A 20,841-nucleotide genomic window follows, 5' to 3' on the forward strand; every position below is an offset into this window, starting at 1 on the left:
TTGAGCAAACCCCACTCACAGGAAATCTGTCCTTCCTCCTGTTCGAACATAATTTAACACGATAACGACACAACGAAGAGAGCCAGATAGATATTATTTGATACAGACTAACTACTGTATTGAATTTCAGATTTATACACTAAATACTTTTCAAATGTTGAGCTTAATCTAACAAAGGATTGACCGTCTATTTGTCTGTACTTTCAGAAATATGTAAACTTGAGAACTCAAAGATGAAATGAATTAAATATATGGAAGTTGGTACTTTATTTTGTAACTACAATTGTAATTCTGTGTCAAATTTTTATTACAATCAGTTGGTGAAAACACATCTAAAACACAAATTCGATTTTCGAATACAATTAACAGTATGCCTGAGATGAATTGCCAAATAATTTGCCAAGGATGGCACAATATATTCAATAAAAATATTAATTTACGCTACAGGCTATTTCATAACAAATATATGCCAATGCTACGTAAGGCGTTCTTTGCGATAGCACCTTTATTAGAGTGCAAGCGAGAAAGTTTGAGGGAGACTCACTCCACTGTTTCGAAATATTTTTTTTAAATAATTTTTTATTGTGTGTCAGAATGATGTTATTTTGAATATAATGCAGGAAGATGACTTTTAACAATCCTCCTAATCAATAAATAGAATAATTTTCGGATATTGTCAATAACAGTTTCACATAATAATTCTGGCACAATATTGTTAATAGGATGGCAGAGAGGAATCACCAAATAACTCACAGAGGATCCTACGACAGATTCAGTAAAAATGCTAAATCCGTTATAGCATTTATAAAAATCCTAAATAAATGCTATACGTTTATATTTCATAACTATTGTACGCCAATGCCATGCAAGGCATTCTCTGGGATAACACCTGTATTAGAGAATATGAGAGAAAGTTTTGAGCAGACCATTCCAGCTGGTTTTGTAAATATAGAGTGTATTTATCATCATTACGTACATAAATCCACATGGATAAGACAATGGTTCATACCATATTTAATATATACTTACAGTAGTTTAACATCCTTATATTTTACAATATATTTTTCTTTTTCAGGGAGCTGCAAGACGCTATTTCTCTCTGACTGAGCAGAAGGCTGAAATCCGACAAATTCTTTTACCACTTGAATTGGTTCGCTGTTGTGAAGGAATTGGTTTCAAGAGAATTGATTTGAATTTGGAAATGCCGTACATCGATATTGGGTAACATATCACCAGCATAAATATATCTCCAACATGTTAAAATGGAACAGCATGGGACACAAGATTTATTCTAGAACGTTAAAAGATGCATTCGAATTTTTTTTTTTTCTGAAATTGTTTAAATCACAGGGACTTTCGACTGACCAACTAATATTTATCAAGGAACTCTATTGGGCATATTGTATAATCACTTTGCATAGAGAAAATTAACTTATTCACTCTTTTCATCAACAGAAAGTCTTGTTTCTTGTATTTTGTCATTAATTTGCTATTTTTATGAAAATTAAAATGTTGTACGAAATAATAAAGCGTGTTTGTGTTGAAAGCAATAAGGTTTCGATCTAGTTCTCTAATTATGAAAGATTGTGTTACATCTATATATTGGGTAACATGTCACCTATATAAATATATCACCGACACGTTAAAATGGAACAGCATGGAACACAAGATTTATTCTAGAATATTTGAAGATGCGTTCGATTATTTTTTCTGAAATAGTTTAAATCACGGGGATTTCAGCTGACCAACTAATATTTAACAAGGAACTGAATTATGAACACTGTATATTTACTCTACGTATGAAAAACAATATATTGACTTTTTTCCTCAACAGAATAACTACAATTGTTTCTTTTACTTTGTCATTAATTTGCCATTTTCATGAAAATTAAAATATTGTACGAAAGAATAAAGTATGTATCTGTTGAACATAGTAAGGTTTCGATCTAGTTCTTTATTGTGAATGGTTTGGAAATTATTTTTTTTATTTCGGTTAACATCGTTAACAAACTTAGAATGAATATCAAGAAAATAGCAACACTGTTAGTTATTATATCATTCGAAATACAATTAATGCATTTTCATTTGCTTTTGATAACTCTTACCATTCTCCCAAACTTCAACAACTTAATGTTAAATTGACCGTTCTATTTTTTTAGAAAACCGTCACAGAAGGAACAGATTGCTATTTTTTAAAGAAAAAAAAAATGAACCAAACATAATAATAGAACACAGTCGGTTCAAATGTCATGTTTTGTAAGCAAGATCAATACTAGTTGAAATTCAAGTCAGGTGTAAGAAGGAAATTAATTTTTTCTTTTGAAAACGAAATGCAGTGAATATTCTAGTTTAGTAAATAATGTAATAACTTTTTAAAGAAAAACACAGAAAAATTTTTAAACAATAAGAAAGTTTTTAAAAGAAAAATGTAACTAATCAATTCTAGCACTTATTTACTTAATTAATAACAAATAACTTTAGATTAACTTTTTTACATTCCCTCCCTGTATTTATTTAAAAAAAATTATAATTGTGGTTTATAGCATATAAAAAAATCTAACTGGTTAAGATGTTTAGTTTTCTATATACACATTCTCAAATCAATTCTCGGTAGGGAAACTTAAATTAGCAAACTATGAATTATTATTATGGTAGTGACATTAGTTTAAGTTACGATATTGAAATAAATTTAAGTATTCTTCATAAAATCAAGGCAAAAATGAAATTTAAAAGAATTTCGATGTGCAATTTAATTGAAAATTACTTAATAATTGAAAGAGAAGCTCCATCCTGTCTTTGGATTTCCAAATCCATAAAACAAAATATTCAATCAAATAAATATATAATTTTTATTTATAATATCAGATACTGAAACTATCTAAGAAAATTTTTTTAAAGGTATAACATAGATTTAATTTTTTTTTATTAAGGGGTTAATTCGTACCGTTGCTTGAAACAATGAAGCAAAAGACCATATTGATTGATAGGTTTACTGAATTCATCAAACTGAAAACTCAAAAAGGGATCGCAACAAGAGGCGCATTGTCAGAAAATTAAATAAAACAAAGGGATACATCAAACAACAAAGATTTAGGAGAACACGAATTTACAGTAGCATAACCCAGTTGCATTAATAGCAATGTTAAAAGTTGTGGTCAGCATTACAAATGTATTAATCCCAAGCGGAACTCACAATCAGAAACAAAATTTGAATTAGTGTTGAATTACTGTTCAAAGAATTTACTGTCTTAAGTTATATCCACTTCTCAAGTTATAATTTTTCCGACTAGTTGTTGTAATTTAATAAATTTATTTAGAGTAAGAATAGTAGATAAAAAGTTATTATAAATTTATTGCACTATAATAAATTTATTTAATAAAGTGCTAGAATACTAAATAAAAAGTATTTTTTATCTAGTATTATAAAATCCTTTAACTAATATTTATCTTTTCTTTTTCTTGATCCAATGAAAAATAACAACAAATCAATTCTGTCTGTGTTTTCGAACCCAAGTTCCGTCGCAAGAACAGTTAATGTGTGTATATCTGACCTACCCATAATGATTGTAAGCGACCTTTGGGTTGTTGTGTACATAGAATTAAAAAAATCAACTAAATTTTAAAACTTCGTTGGAATTAAACCTTAACAATGTTCCTCATAATGAAAAACTAAGAAAAACCAGTTTTGGGTTAAATTGTAAAAAGAAAAAAAAAAAAAAAAAAAAAGGTAATCAACTAAAATTAGAAATTTGTTGCTTCTACAACTTTAAAAGTATTATTTTCTATGAAAAGATCAGAAAAACGCCTTTTGGGTTACACTACATATAATAATTAAATTTTAAAAATTCATTAGTACTTCTGAAAAACCTTAAAAATATTCTTTTCTATGAAAAATTCGGAAAACCAATTTTGGGTGAAACTATAAAGACAATAAAGCCTTCAACTAAAGTTCAGAAATTCGTTCCTCGTCTAAAATTTTAAAAACACTTTTTACTATGAAAAACTCAGAGAAACCATTTTTGTGTTAAACTGTACAAAGCAAAAAGTAACCAACTAAATTTCAAAAATTCATTGCACATCTAATCTATACAACTAAATTTTAGAAAATCGTTGCATGTCTAAAACCTTAAAAATATTTTTTACTATGAAAAGCTCAGTAAAACCATCTTTTGGCTTCAACTGTACAAAGAAAAAGTGATCAACTAAATTCAGAAATTCATTGCACGTCCAAACCTTAAAAAAATATTTTTTTTACTATGAAAAGCTCAGAGAAACATTTTTGGTTTAAAGAAAAAGTAATCAACTAAATTTTAGTCATTCGTTGCGTTTCTAAAACCTTATAAATAATTTTTACTATGGAAAATAACGAAAAAAAAAAAAACGACTTAGGAGGTAAATTGTGCAGAGAAAAAAAATGTTAAACTGAATTTCAGAATTTCGTTACTTTTCTGAAACCTTAAAAATATTCCTAATTATGAAAAATCAGATAAAATAATAAACCAATTTTCTTGCTTCATAGAGCAATTTCTGCCGTTTTTTGTGGTATCCAATAAAATTAAGCTTTCACTACAGATTATAAAGTGTAGTTGGTGGGATGACGTCTCATAAGCAAAATATTTTCAGTTTCTCAACACCTTCATAAATTATTCATTATTTCCTAGGGACGTTGGCTCGTCCTTTTTACCATTCGGCCGCATCTTTGATTCGTAGAGATAAATCTTTTCCTAAATAGGAGTTTTAAAACGTCAAAGCGTTTCAACACCTTCGAGTCTTTATCTGGACATTCGCAACTTCCACAGCTAACAAGACGCATTTGAATGCTTTACATTTTTGGTGAATAGAATCTAGCACGACTCCAGAAACATAGGATGCTTTATGCTTCTGTTCGAATCATATTTTTTTTTTTTTTCGTTTTAATCTGAATGATTTTGAATACAGTACTATTGCACTTTTGTACTTTTCAAGAGCCCAAAGGAATAGAGAGGTAAAAAGTGGCGAAATTGCAAATTCCCTGAAATACTTACACACATACAGCTAGCACTAGCATATTATTAATATTGTCACATTTCAAAGTAAAATAAAACCTAGGTTTACGTCTTTTCATTTCTTTGAGACTGATTAAAAGCACAAGATTAAAGTTTAATAGTTTAAAATGAACTACTGAAACATACATATATATAAAAAGAGGAGAAATTCTTATTGGCAATAGGATGTAAAATGATTCGGCTTTAAAACATTCCAGAAATGCGGGTGCTTTAGTTCTTTTGAATTATTTTAATGAAATTTTTTATTGTTGAAGCTACAGCTTGAGCATTTTCGTTTCGTTTTTATTTTTATTTTTAAAGTAAACCAAAAAAAAAACTTTTTAAAGCAAAATTGTACTTTTTTGTGACAATATTATTAAGTACTTCGCTCTTATTTCTATTCATTAAGTCAAATAAATATCCAGTGCATATTCATTTCTGACACTACTTCACTTTTTCATTTTTGCTTATTTATTTGCTACAGCTATATTTAAAATATGGTGTAATATGTTTTTCAGCTTTTATTACCTTTCATATCTTATGTGTGTAGAATTTTATAAAATGCAATACATCTTTTTCTGCCGCAAACATTTAAAATTTATTAACTAGTGTTTTGTTTGTAATTTTAATAAACATTTATTCCAAATACAATTCCTGCTTTCTACCAAAACATATTTCTTTTTACATATATTATGTTCTTTATCTGTTTGTAAAGGATTATCGGAATTCTTTTCACACACCCTCCATAGATGATGCCATGGCAACTCGAGGTGTTTGTAACTGGCTATGCTATTTTATTTTAACATCCTCCTCTAGAAATGTCTGGAATGTTGCAAGCACCGAAAAGTATCTTTCAGACATGTAAACTTGATCATTTTAATATATAGGAAATCTGCAAAATTTTACTACTACAATACATGGGAGACACAAAAGAGGACTAACAAAAAGAGTAGAAGGCCAACAAAAAGCAAACCGCAATAAAACGCTAAAGACGGGAACGCAAAAGCGAGGAACACTGTATCAGTAAACTGAAGGAGACTTAAAACTGAGACATTGATGAATCTGATTGCCATTTTATTTTGGAATGAAAACAGAGAAAATTCTTGCACATTTAAATCCATTCCAGAATTTTGAAATATTGAAAACTTTTCCTTTGATCTTTCTCTTTAGTTATATATATAAAAAGAGGAGAAATTCTTATTGGCAACAGGATGTAAAATGATTCGGCTTTAAAACATTCCAGAAATGCGGGTGCTTTAGTTCTTTTGAATTATTTTAATGAAAGGTCGCAAAGATCTGCTCGCAAGTTTCCGATTTGGAAACCAGTGCAAATGACCAATTCTATCAAAAAATCCGCTGTGCGTTTAGTGTCCATTAAAATCTTCAAAATCAAACATATTCCTGTCGTTAAAGTGGGGAGAAATTTCCAGTTCAATGGCCGTTATCTCGGTCTTACCATATTACAAAATGATGAGATTCGATCCAAAGTACCCCTTCATAGATTCAAAACAAAGCATTGATCTTACTAAAACAAATCCAATATCAAGGAAAGAAAAGGTAGTTAAGTACCAATATCCATAATTTTTTTTTCTTAATCGAAGAACACACAGCTAGAGATAAGGTTCTAACTTTGGCTTTATCTGTATACACTTTAATGTTACAAAGTGCTGTAAAAAATATATTTATTTAAAATCACGGGAAAAAAAAGTTATATCAAATTTAGTGAACTGAAACCTTTTATCAATAAAAGATTGATAAAAGGTTATCAATATTGTAAGTCATTTATGAGATCCTGGAAATGAATATAATTTTGCTTTTCAATTTTAGCATATAGCTGATAATATTCCGAAACAAATATTTATTGAACTTTGACTTATTTAGCTTGATTTATAGCAAATCGTTTTCATAGCTATACTAAAGTTATTTTTGTTTATAATTTATTCAAAGAACTAGAATTTGTTAAGTCATATCAGTCATCAATGACATCCATATTTTTTCATATATTTAAATAAATAACCAATTATTTATCATTTTGTTTATTCTTCATTCATGAGTTTTATTTTCCATCTTTTTTGTTTATTTTCACAAAATATTGAATTCATGTCGAGAAATTTTTTAATCTCATGATGAAGACTTCGAGCATTAGCTCATTGGCTGAATATTCCTAACATTTGTTTGCTTGACTGTTTTAAATCAAAAAGGCAAATCTAATTTGAAATTATTGAACAAAGGAATTCATTTGAATTTTCCTAACCAACATATTAATAATTATTTTTCCGATGGTTTAAAAACTGCGATGAATATAGGCTTGAAACAAAGGGTAAGCTAATCTGTATTATTGACCTAAGAGCTAAACATGTAATGAATAATATCACTATATAAACTCTTCTTTGAAATTGATAGAGAACTTTTGGTAAAAGAATCTACTGTTAATACACTCCATAGGATCTCTAATATTTGAAACTTACTGTTTTAAATCGAAAAGGCAAATCTAATTTAAAATTATTGAACTAAGGAATTGGTTTGATTTTTACTAACCAGCACATTAATAATTATTTTTTCGATGGTTTAAAAGCTGCCAAGAATATAGAGTTGAAACAACGTGGGAGCTAATCTGTATTATTGATCTAAGAGTAAGATATAAATGTGTATGTATGCAATATATGTAATAAATAATATCACTGAAAGTATGTAAAGTCGTCTTTGAAATTGATACAGAACTTTTGGTAAAAATATCTGCCATCACTATACATAATGGAATCTTCAACCGAATTTTGTGCTTTGGTTCTAGTATCACCTTCATTCTACTACGGCTGCTTACGGAACAATTAATCTTTAGAAGGTACTTCAACATTTACAGCTACCAGCATGCTCAAGTGCATGTACAAGGCATGTTGTACAGTCCCACCTGTGTACCACACACAATGGCAAACGAGTGTCATAACAAGCTGGCGCGCTTCGGATACCACAGACACCTTGAAGAACAATCATTCGGACGTCCTTGGACCACCCCCGCCATTGTTCCATACACCCACACGCTCACGACACCATTAAAGTGGCACATGAATTTGCCTTCTCCGAGCATTCCTTGGACGTGACAGCTGGAGGAAGAACCTGAATGCTCTCACGGGGACGTAAATTTCCCGACCGTACGTCATTTTGCTATAATTTCCTCCACACTTTAGAGCAGAAACCAGCATTGTTCTCAAGTCGTGGGTTTATTTTTACAATGCTTTACGACTTACCGGTAGTTTATTTTTAAGTTTGATTGATTGGTTTTATTGATTGTGTTTGCTGCGTAGAGAAAATGGGATTTTATAGAGGCCTACGTAGACATTTCATGTCGTGGATTCTTTTCCCTTCAAGCCCACATTTATGTTTGTTGTTCAGGAATTTGAGTAAATGAACCGAGGAAAACGACACAGATTTTCTTGTTGTTTCTCTCTTTGAAACCTTGATGTTTTGTGCTACCTTCTTCCTCGACTTGATGAGAATTAAAGAAATACCAAACTCGTGATTCTTAGGCAATGTCTTCCATCATTCTGATAAACATCCACAGACACTTTGAATGCATTTAAAATCATTATTGATAAAATTTCATACAATGTATTTTTCTTTCTAGATAAATTATCTTACTGCAGATGCATGTACTTTTATCATAATTTTCAATAAATTTTAGAATTTAATTGTATTTCTATTCAGATTTCTGATTGATCAGACGCTACATACGAGTACTTATACATTTGTATGTATACTTATACATACTTATATATATAGTTATACATACACATAATATTAATTGAAGAATAATTGGAATGATCATAACTGACCGAAAAACAGAGAAATATTATACAAAACAAAGTCATGTTTCTCCATGCAAATGGTGAGGAAAAAAGTGTTTTTTCATGTTTTTTATTATAAAAAAAACTGGAATAATATTCCAAATATGATCTAATATTTATAAATAGTACATCAATTAATAATACGATTAATTATATATTCTACTAAATATCCAGTAACTTTCAGCCGCTCGTATTTGGTCCTTTCATTGGTTGTCTATCAACAAAAAGTTTTAGAACAAAGTTATCAACAAAGAGTTTTTAGAACGAAAATAATATTTATAAAGATTATTTTAACATCAAAATATAGTATTTATAAATCTTAAACAAATGGGTTACTTATTAATATAACTTGCAAATATATATAGTAATTTTTATCGGGCCAAAAAAAAATTGAAAAAAATTAGAACTATTTCAATATAAATCTGCAACTGGAATTGGGTAGTTCTACGTAAAACTTCTTAATGTAAGAGCATGATGAAATGGAAACAAGGTGAATTTTTAATTATTTTTTCATTAATGTAAGTTTAAAACTTTTCAAAAAGTAACAGTTTTCCAGGATATAGAGTTGTAACGAACATTTTTTCATTCATATAAATGTTATCGAACAGACGTTTATAAATGATAAATGTCTTTTGAAATGTACGAATAATTCGTACCTGAATCATGTTCAAATTAATGTTTCGATTTAACTTTACTTTTAATAAATTACCAGAAGCCTTCCTCAACAAATCTTGATTTCATCAGAATTTTTCTTGAATCTTTATTCCGATATTTTTTGAATATGAAATGGCTTAACCTACTTCATTTTCTTCTTTTCCATTCTGAACTCTATGGAATGTGCTTATAATGTCATACTTGCTTCCTGAATAAAATTACTTTTGAGTGAAGAAATATTGTTTGGAACTCGATTTTCTTTATTTTGTGAACACAGACTTAACTGCTCAAAGAATTCAAAATCTAGACATGGGCTGATACAGTTATTTTAACAATATCATATTCATCCGAATTTGATATAAACAACCAGGATCATAGTCTAAGTTGAGTATAGAATTTGACAATGATTTATTTAGAAATACTGAAGGATATCCCAAAATGTTATTTCAAAATGTTATTTACAATCTTTAAAAATTGACCAAGTCTATAGAAAAAATATATATGTGTATCGCCATTTTTACAAAAAAAAAAAAATAAAAAAAAAAAATAAAAAAAAAAGAGTTTGCTTTGTTTTCTGCTTTTTTTGCAATACAATGGGCGATTTTTCTTTTCGTCAATGAATTAATTAAAAAGAAAAAGAACCCTTGGATAAACTGCTATTCTTCCAAGGTTGGTTTTAAGGTGTTTTTCTTTTTAAATTAACAATCCTGCAGCTACAAAAGAGGATACCAAAGCAAGCAAATGGAATTAAATCTGAAAGCTCAGTTAATCTCCAGTTCATGCCAAGATCTCGCCGCAATTTGTTGAAGTTTAATTTAGCTTAGTTATATTAACGTCTCCTTTTTAAAGCTACACTAGAACTATTTTGGAACGGACCTCGTCATTTTGAACCAAAGTCAGATGACGAGGACGACACCTGAGCTGAAACCTCCTCTCAAAAATTCCCCACCACACCAGCAGGTTTGGACCTGACGAATTTAATCTGTATTAGACCAGCCTACACGACGGTTCTTCGGTGGAATCGGGTCTCGAGCCTGAAATCCTCCGAGATCTTACCACCAAGACACCACAGCCGCAATTTGTTAAAAGTAAGTGCTTGGAGAATGTATAGAGTATTTTAATTGTTTAGACATAAACAATTAATTTATTAATCTAATAAATATAATTTAATTAATTTATTATTAAAACGACTACTTCTTTGTTATTATAAATAGCTATCAAGTAAATAATTAATAAGAAAAAATCCTATTTAACAGACTCCATAAAAATTTTATTTTTCTGTTGTGATTTTAATAGATATAGCGAAAGTTTTTTTAATAAAAAAAGAGAATAAAAGATAATCCAAAACAAAAGGCTTGCTATAACAGTAGTGAAATTATATATTGAATAAAGTTTATTGATATAGTTTTCAAAATTCCATTTTAATTGTTTGTATTTTATATTTCATAGTTTATCCATTCAGATCATTTAATTCTAATAGGGAGTATTTTTGAATGAAAAATTAAAGATACAACGTAAACTTTTTATCATTTCAATTGCACTGGAACCTAGAGACTCTATCAAATCTGAAAACAGCAATTTCAATAACAATTAGTCAATTAATTTCTTCTGTGTTTCAAATTAACGATATTTTAAAGAGCTTTAATTTACATTTATTCCGTTTTGAAACAACATGAGAGCTCGTAATTTTGAGGCGTAATGAGATGATGAGAGCGATAACTATTCAAGTTTCCACTCTGTATTGGACCTCGACATCTGATATCAGGCCTACATACATGAGCGAGCTTTGATAGATTCGTTTTTAAATCCGAAAACTCTCAAATGCCGATCATACCACTAGTAAACTATCTGTAAAAATTGAATCATTGCCACTGTTGACATAATATGGATATTTGAGACCATTTAACTTGAAAAGAAAAAACATTGTGTTCAGTCCATATGTTAAATGAATTAATCAAGTGACATTTCTCATAAGATCAGTTCAAAGACATTTCTCTAGAGACGAATGAATTAAGCATTCATACAAAATTAAAAACATTACAGATTATACAAAATAAATTTAATTACTTATATATCCTACAATCAGTCATTAAGCATAATTTTCAACACTAATTCGAAAAATCATTAAAGTATATCCATTGATCATTTTATTTACTATAAAATCCGACAAATACTTATTTTGTTTTCTTAAAGAAGCTTGTCTAATTTTAAATTTTTTTCTAACGCTCTTTGCTCTCTAACACGAACGGCAGGTCCCACTTTATTTGGGGCTCCGTTTTAGTTTCTTCTTATAAATAATAGATGGCAGTAGTAGTACCTACTGAAAGATTAATACGAAACAAGCCACTCTTGGAAATCTTAACAGGGATACAAATGAATTTTTCATTGGATGCAAATGATTTAAGAATTAAGCGAAAGAGAGGCTTAGTGTCTTCATTTATCGCACTAAAGAGGTTAATTATTTATTCTTCACGACTGTTAAACTGCAAAAATAATGTGTGAATTAATTTCGTTTTCGGAAGCTGTTTTAATTGTTAGTATTATTATTTTGAGTATTGTATACCATGTAGTATTCATTATTTACAGAAGCTGCTTTAATTGCAGAAACGGGAATGTGGATTAAAATGTTCCTCAGATTTTATTAAAACTCATAAAAGAATTCTATTTAAGTCTGTAGGCTAATAAGTACTCAAGATTTATTTGTAATTCTTTCAATTATATAAAATATACGCAAGGCAAACATTGTAACCGTCAAAACAATGCGAAACGAAATTGGTGATTTTTTTTCCTTATGCCAGGAAAAAAAATAATTCAAGTAATATCTATCTATTCTTGCGTGTACAAATTTAATAAAGAAAAATGTAATGCGTAAAATGGATAAAATTTAATATGGTTTCTTTTAAAATCATAATTATCGATTTGTATTATATTTCGAGACTATTCAACTAGATTATACACCTTCCCAAATGTATAATTTAATTTTCTTACTTTAATATAAAAACGCAAAAATCAAACCTGAACATATTTTGGGTATTTAACATTGCCACCACTTCTTTGAGCAAATTATCGCATTCAGAATTAAAAACAAATCTGTTATAATTGTTAAAATCATAGATAATGATAAAGAGATTAACTAGCATTAGTGACTAGATAGTTTCAGCAAATTTTAAGATCACAGAATTAGCAGAAAAATATCGAAATCCTGTATTCAAAATGAAAGAAACAATCCATAAGTGGGAAAAGAAAATGAAGGACATTAAATGAAATTTATTAGACGAAAGCCAATGGCGCATGTATGGATGATGGATCTTGTATGTAGAAATATTTCGAATACACGACTCTCCTGCCCTTCCTCCATAGTACTGAGATTCTACCACTCTGCATTGCTTGATTTGAACACGAACCGTTCGAAAAACGTTTTACTTCTTGATAAAATTCCAGCATATGCAAGTCCATCTACCCACTGTAAACAAACAAATGAAAATACTGAAAACTACTCCAAACACATGTAAAAAGAGCCAATAATGCATGATTTGAAGAAAATTCACACTGTTACATCAAAATATCATAAGCCAAATGGTTTCCAAAAAAAATTTCCAAATGAAAAAAATACAAGATCATATCGTGCTGTTATATGAAAATGCAAATAAAAACCATGTACTGAAAATGTATTGAATTTCGAGGCAGTAGCCGGAATCACTAGCGTTCTGTGGTATTTTGTGACAGCATACAATACCATATCACATACAACAATTGAAAAACAGATAGATATATTAACTTATATAAGTGTTTTGAATCAATAAAAGGGTTTCGGAATATTCGTATATAATATTTTGATATAACAGTAATGATATATCGATATTGTTTCCAAAGGCTGTATTAAAATGTCATATGTGATGCAAATGTGTTTCTCACATGTGACGTTTTGGTATACTTGCAATGATTTGCAAACTTTGAGTATGCATTCATCTAATAAGTAACATTAAGTAAGAGAAGGTCCTAAATTGAGGTCATTTTTTTAATTAAAGAAATTCGTAGTTTAAAGAAGATTAGAAGCAAACATTTTGATTTTTAATTTACTTATTTCAAAAATATCAGCAAAGTAGTTTTTTAATCCTCTTTCATTTTTTTCTCTTATTTACTCAAAAGTAATCGAAAATTTAAAGATATATAATTTTTTTTATTTTTGACTAAAGAATATCACCAGGTTATACCTTTGTTCCTTTATAAGAAAACAAAGTAACATTTCAAGTGTCAATTTGATCCAAAACTAAATTTTAACACCACTGCACAATATATAGATATATATGATAATTGACTAACATCACAATCAAAAGAAAAGAATGGATTTCTTGAAATATGCATGTAATTAGACAGACTTTTGATTCTTCAAAAAGAAGCTGTATTTTAAAGACTTCATTTATTCAAAAAAAAATTATTATTATCGTAAACAAGAAAGTTCAAAAAGAAAATTCGTACTCTGATATTGACTACAACAAAGCAATAACACATAAAAAGAAAAGGTTATAAAAAAGGGAACAATTTTGAGCTATAAAAATGAATAAATAAATATAAACGAATAAATTTTATAATCTCAAAATAAGATGCGAAATTTATATCACCGTCATAAACAAACTAAAGATGTAGGTAAATCTTGATGATTTCGGCATAGCCGGATATTATAAACTTTGTCAGTATCTGGCCATGCAAATGAGTTTTCTTCCAATTTTTTTTAAAGAAATTCGCTAGACTTCTACAGCCTGCAATTCCTTACTATCTTCTTAATTTGTATGCTCATTTATGGCAAAATTATCTAAAACCCACTTTTCGATGTCGGTACCGTATTGTATGTACTTTTACACATGCCCAACGTAAAGATCGGAGCACAAGAGAGAAGTCCAGCGCCTCCTCTCGAAGTATTTAATTTCCACATAAAACACAGTTATTTATGCTTTTATTGACTAAAAATTGCAAAGTTTATGTCAAGTATGGAGCTAAAAAGAAAGCAGATGAGGCATTAAAACAACACCTCCAGTAACTTATGCCAAGATGGAAGGTCAGAGATTGACCCCTTCTGTCTTAGTGCCAACCGCCACCAAGAGGATGCTAGTTCGGAGAATTAATATGGTTGGTAATGTTGAATATAATAATACGATTGCATTATGTTGAAGACAGCAGTCGGCCACAACAAATTCTGTCGATACTGCTTCATTCAGTGGTGGCGGGGTGGTCGGCTGTACACAAGAAGTCATTTATGCCAAATAGGTAAGAACTGTGTCCAGGTTGTATTTGAAAATTGATCCCAAGATAATTGCGGACTAGATGACAGTGTTACCACTTTAATTCGGAAACGTGAGAATCTTGTGATAACATATTAATAGCTGGCTGAAATAAAAATCTGAAGGAATGAATGAAAGAATGAAGGAATGAACCTGATATCAAGCTCTAAGGATATTTTTAGAAATACCACTGCAAATCCTTATATAGTGACAAAAGTTATAAAAATATATTAACTGATTACAAACGGAGTATAATTCAGGTTTTTGTGTTTTAACTTTAAAACAACAAGGTCTTAAAACAAGAAGCTGAATCTTTTGAATTTAACCCATACATTTTTGTTTAATTATATTAACGTCCCGTTTTAAAGCAAACTAGTGCTATTTTGGGATGGACCTCATACTTTTTAACCACGTTCAGATGACGAGAACGACACCTGAGATGGCACCCCCTCTCCAAACTTCCACACCACACTGGGGGAGAGAATGTTTGGCCCCGACGGATTTAACGTGCACCATAGCCGCTTACACGACAGTCTTTCGGTGGAATCGGGTTAAGCCCTCCTGTTCCGAAGCCTAGACTGAACACCAGGCCACCGCAAACCATATTCACAAATACAAATAATAAAACCCTCACATTAGTCATGTTTGATCTCGTGCTTTTAAAATAACTGATGAAGCATTGGCAACCTTGGTAAGCAATCCTACTGTGCAGATTCCTCTGTTTATGGGCACGATTTATTCTCGTCTTCGCTAAAGCATTAATGAAAATTAAAGGTCTTCTACATGCAAGTTAAAAATAACCCTGGGGTGAATTTCAGCAATCCCACTCGCATTTCTATCCAAGATAAAATACGAACACCACAAGCAACCACATATCTCGGAAAGGTTACATAGCATATATAAACGATAACGGTAATCATCGCCTTTTTAAATGAAATGTCCTTGCTAGGGGCATTGTTACACTCATGTTAATGTAATGAGATTATTTCATGATTATGAGATGATAAAGTTTTTCAGAATAATGACTTCCGATGATGATGCTCAAATTTTTCGTTTGCGACAATTTTCTTTTTGGTTTGAAAGCAAGGCCGAAGTACTTATTTTGCTGGCCAAAAAATGAATCAATCAATTTGACGTCATAATCACATGGTAAGCGTAACTGCGCATGTTGTCAAACATCTAATAAAGAGTTTCCTTACTCTACGATGATTTTTCTCTCCAGCAAAAAAAGTAGAGAATTTCTGTATAAATTCGCCTCACATATTTGAAGAGCATCACTTGGATGTGAGTCTTTTCCAACTAATCTCTGTATTTACATCAATCGGTAAAATGAGAGGACGTGTCCCCAAGATCAACCATTGGTCCGATTTCACCAATTTTTATTTCATTTATTCCCACCATTCATATTCAAGGGAAATTTAAAAAATATTTCAAGCACATTTTATACGGGAAAAAAATTACAATTAAATTAGTTCACTGCTGCGCTCATTTTGCCAATTTTTATATCCTATGAAAGCTCATAACATCAAGTTAATTCATCAATGGTCGTTTGTTTCTCACTATTTTTCATTTATAAGATAAATCTCAAAAACTGTGCTCATTAAAATTTTCTCACGTTCAAACTTTTTTTCGAAACATATCACAAAATGAAATTTCGATCCAATCCAACCTCAATAACTAAACCGATTTTGCGAATTAATTTTGCAGGTTTGAGTGCATAGTTAATTGATTAGAAGTATCCATATTTATGTATAAATAAGTTAAAAATGTATAAATAGTGAATAACATTTTTTAAAAATTTGCAAAATACTAATAATAAAATACATACCAACAACCTAGAATGCTAAGTATTATCCTCATCTCAAAGTTTAAGATACTATAAGACTGGTGCATGAGTTCTGTAACTTTTATTACAACACTTATTTGATTGTTTCAGTTATATGCAGATATTGCATTTTGTATTTATTATTAGATATTACATTTATTATCCTCCCCCTCCCAAAAAAAGAATAATTTTGAGGAAATAATTGGAGATGGCACATTACTAAATAAAATTTTGGTATTATTCTTCGGTAATTAATTATGTAATCCATCTTCCATACGGTTAGCCTTATGAACAGAAGTTATAAAGCAATATTTAACTGAAAATGCCTTAATTATATCAGAAGGTATCATATCATCGTATTCGTATTCATATTTCGCAATATGCTTCCGAGCAAAAAAAAAAAAAAAAAAAAAAAAAAAAAAAAAAAAAACTTTTACTAATCTTAATTATCAAGCTATTTGGTTTTATAATTGGGAAGATATATGTTCCTATCATCACTTTCAACTCACACATTTCTTTGCGAATCTTCGTAATATGGTGTTTTTTATATATTAACTTTGCTATTATTATTTGATAATTCATGATATAATTAGAAATGAAAATTTCTCTTCAAATCAACTTAATTAACATGGCTTAAGTATGACTTTGCTGACGACATAATCTACACAATAATAGTATTAGAAGCAGCTCAAATCATTTTATATATTCGTCCTTCCATCCTTCCGTCAAATTTTATCTATTCATCAAAGGTGCAAGAATCGATATGTATAAATTACTTGATTCATCACTTTGATAATTGGGAAAAAATACTTTCAAATTATTTTCGTCATCACCTTTAATAAATCGCCACTGAATTAGATATACAGCTAGGGGTTATAACAAAATATGACAGCATAATCCATACAACAATAGTATCAGCAGAAAAGCTTATGATCTCAGCAGATTCACGAGATGTTTCAAAGCTAAGGTGTAAAAATCAGCAGCAGATAAACTACTTGATTCATCATTTTGTTTGAAGTTAGAGAGACACTCACTCATTCTATCCTCACTTTCGATTCTAAAATTTTTGAAGACGCGAATGAAATTTTTAGCTCTTGCGTATTATTAAATATTGAAGTTTTAACAATTTCTGAACGATAAAATATATGATTAGAAACGGAAATCAATTTTCATTCGACATAGTGTAGAGATAGAGCGTTTCATAGAGATAATAATGAAAAATCATTTTGTTACGGCATATTTATATACGAGTAACAATAGTACTTGTAAAACCTGTTTTTGTGCGGTCCTTTTTTGGAGATTTTATTTTTATGCGGTTTTTTTACGTGCGATGTTTTAATGCGGCATATGAATTTCACACTTTAAGACGCTCTGATCATTTGTTCTAAACAGCATCCAGTACAATGCACATTATTTTCGCTCGACGCGCCGGCAGCATACGCTTCGTATTCCGAGTTTTACCCACGATTCACGTGATTCAGGATTCATTTTGCAGCGAGATTAAAGGTAAATAAATTAATTACTTTTGTTTCTAGTTGTATATAGTTTTTTGTGATTTTTATTTTGTTTTTAGACATAAATACACCCTTAAAATGAATAATTGTAGCGAAAAAAAAAGTGTAAAGAAAGACAATTCCATTAGAAACAAAAATTCTAATATTAAATAGATTAGCAGTCCATCTAAGTTTTGGATTACGACGAGTAGCAGTGAATTATATAATGTGAAGTTTTAAATCTTCTCCATGTATACAATGAGAAATTACAGTTTTTAAAATGTTTCCATGTTTAATTTAATTATTTATTATGTTCGGAATCACTTTCTCATGTATTTCGTAAATAATTGACGTATTTTCTAAGTGCGAATTTTTTTTATACGGTCCCTGTCCACCGCATAAAAAAATTTCTATGGAATGTTGTACAAAATTGTTTATTATATGTAAGTATTTATGAAATTTCCGAATATTTTTTGTGCGGTTTCTTTTATGCTGCGCCTATCTACAGCATTAAAACAGGTTTTACTGTACCTGAATCAATATACAGTGGCTCCCAAAATTGAGTATACACTATACTCTTTCTTCTTTAATTTTGTTCTTTTTGATCTTAAAATTCCTATTTATGTCTAATATTTATAAGAACGACAAAATATACATTAACAAAAATATTACGCTAAAAAACAAAACGGAGGAATCAATAATATTTTTATTACAGTAATTGTTATGTCAAAGTTACAAATTCCAAAGTCGCAAAATTGAGTATACATCCAGCAAAATCTGTCAACAAAAAGACGAAAGATAAATTAATATTTTATGGCATATAGAACAGCTTGTAAACGGTGTGACATTAAGTTGACAAGAGTTTGAGTTGTTTCGCCGGATATTTTCGACCATTCTTCTTGTTACACTCTTTTTAAGTGTTCCTTGCTCCTAATATCGTGTTTTTGAACTAATTTTCCTAATTGTGCCCACAAATTTTCAATCATATTGAGATCTGGAGATTGAGAAAGGGTTTGCAATTACATTTTACAATTATACAATAACCTGTAATAAAAATATTGTTGATTCCTCCGTTTTGTTTTTTAGCCTAATACTTTTGTTAATGTATATTTTGTCGTTCTTATAAATATTAGCCATAAATAGGAATTTTAAGATCAAAAAGAATAAAATTAAAGAAGAAAGAGTATAGTGTATACTCAATTTTGGGAGCCACTGTATATATAATCACATCATGTTTGTTTATTTATGACACTCTTCCTGGCAAACGCATAAAAATTGATGGCATATAAATTATTTGCTTCATCACTTTTTTTTTAATGATTTGAAAGAGACCCATTCAGGTAACCTTCATCACAGCATTCAACACAGAATTTTTTGCAATGGCATATTACAAAATTTTGGAACTGTATGATTATTAAGTGATTAATTATGCATTTAGAAATTTAAAAAAAAATCACGCTGGCTAGATTTCCAGATACGGATTACAACAAAATATGACTTAGCTGACATCCATAAAACAATAGTATCCACAATCCACACAAAAAATAGTATCAGAAAAAAGGCTTATGATCTCAACATATTCACTAGTCTTTTGCCGGCTAAGGTATAAAAATCAGAGGCGGATAAACTACTTGATTTATCACTTTGATAATTAGAGAGACACTCATTTCAGCCTCACCTTCACTTCACACAATAGTGTTATTTGACAAGATTCCCCACAAATACGTAAATATCGATGGCATAAAAATTATTTACTTCATTACTTTTTTTTTTAATTTGAAGCAGATCTATTCGAGTAACTTTCATCACAGCGTTAGACACACATATCCTTTGGTGAAACATTTTGCCATGGCATACACCAAATTTTGAAGCCGTATGATTACTGAGTGATTAATTATGTATTTAGAAATAAAAATTCACGGAGGCTAGATTTACAGATACAGATTAAGCAAAATATGACATCATAATCCGAACAACAATGGTATTAGAATCAGCACGTATAATCTCATCATGTTCGTTTCTCGGATTTTATGATACGCTTCCCAGCAAAGGTGTGAAAATCGATGACATATAAATAATTTGTCTCATCACTTTTTTTTAATAATTTGAAACAGACCTATTCAAGTAACCTTCACCACGAACATTAGACACACACACAATTTTTGGTGAAACATTTTGCGATGGCATATTAAAAAATTTTGAAACTGTATGAATACTGAGGGATTAATTATGTATTTAGAAAAAGAAATTCGCGTTGGTTAGATTTACAGATACGGATTGTAACAAAATATGACTTGGCTGGCATCATAATCCGAACAACAATGGTATCGAAATCAGCAAGTATAATCTCATCATGTTCGTTTCTCGGATTTTATGACACGCTTCCCAGCAGAGGTGTAAAATCTGCGGCATATAAATTATTTGCTTCATCACTTTGTTTGATAATTGGGAAGAAACCCATTCCGAGTGTATCTGCCATGAATGCCAACCCACACATTTCTTACCTCACCATCTACAGCTTTGATGGTATCTATCTTATCAGTTGTTACCTTCGCGCACAGACACAATAAAAAAAATGAAAGGGGGAAAAGATCTGAAGAGGTACCGGTTATAGGTATCTCGATTTTGACCTTTACTTTTTGGGTTCGCACATTAGCGATGACACGGAAACGAACCCGGGTTTTGATCTGTTGGACTTTCATCCAGTATTGTTCCGATTCGATG

The 20,841-nt window shown here is 30.0% G+C and overlaps 1 long non-coding RNA gene across 1 annotated transcript in view; it reads left to right on the forward strand.

The window, feature by feature from the left end:
• The window catches only part of LOC129984398 (uncharacterized), a 202,191-nt gene extending 200,325 nt beyond the window's left edge, over positions 1–1,866 (forward strand). Inside the window, exon 3 of the long non-coding RNA XR_008785485.1 lies at positions 1,076–1,866. This is a non-coding gene — a long non-coding RNA (uncharacterized LOC129984398). The remainder of the gene's footprint in view (positions 1–1,075) is intronic.
• The last annotated feature ends 18,975 nt before the right edge of the window (positions 1,867–20,841 follow it).

Source organism: Argiope bruennichi, chromosome 9, assembly GCF_947563725.1.
Source record: "Argiope bruennichi chromosome 9, qqArgBrue1.1, whole genome shotgun sequence".
In the NCBI taxonomy this organism is placed as follows: Eukaryota; Metazoa; Arthropoda; class Arachnida; order Araneae; family Araneidae; genus Argiope; species Argiope bruennichi.